Here is a 504-nt window from a genome sequence, read left to right as displayed (position 1 = left end):
AAAAAAAAAAAAAAAAAAAAAAAAAAAAGTAAAGCAGTAGAACGAAACGTAAGTAAGCGAATTAGCTAATTAAAGTAGAAGCGTAGCAAATCCAAAATGTTGATTTCTATTTACGTTTCACTGCCTCATGTATTTTATATAATATTTTTAGTTTTAATATTTGATATTTGCATCAGGTTCAATTTTTACGTAAGAAAAGCTTACATCTTCCCGGATAGTCCGATTAAAATCTCAGAGAGGTCTAACAAATAATTAAATACGTGAGAGGCCGCGAAAGAGAATAAAAGGGTCGCGAGTTGCCTGCATTTCTAACGCAAAATACCCTCTGGAAAGAGGAGATATCCTCACGTCCCGGAGGAAGCCCGCAGTCCGACGGGACCGGATGTGCCGAATAGACGGGGCGCGAAAAGGGGTTTGACGGGGCCACCGCCAAGGTCCGCCATTCTCGACACCTGGCAACAGCCAATCGTAGGATAAAGCGGACGGTAGAGCGAGAAGCTTCTG

The 504-nt window shown here is 41.7% G+C and overlaps 1 protein-coding gene across 1 annotated transcript in view; it reads right to left on the bottom strand.

Annotated features, from left to right (window-relative positions):
* The window catches only part of LOC108747983, a 29,764-nt gene that overhangs the window by 21,729 nt on the left and 7,531 nt on the right, over positions 1-504 (bottom strand). The window lies entirely within an intron of this gene.

Source organism: Trachymyrmex septentrionalis, unplaced genomic scaffold (genome assembly GCF_001594115.1).
Source record: "Trachymyrmex septentrionalis isolate Tsep2-gDNA-1 unplaced genomic scaffold, Tsep1.0 scaffold21, whole genome shotgun sequence".
NCBI classification, from domain to species: domain Eukaryota; kingdom Metazoa; phylum Arthropoda; class Insecta; order Hymenoptera; family Formicidae; genus Trachymyrmex; species Trachymyrmex septentrionalis.
Note: the sequence above shows the minus strand (reverse complement) of the source record. Positions and strands in the feature narration are given on the sequence as shown.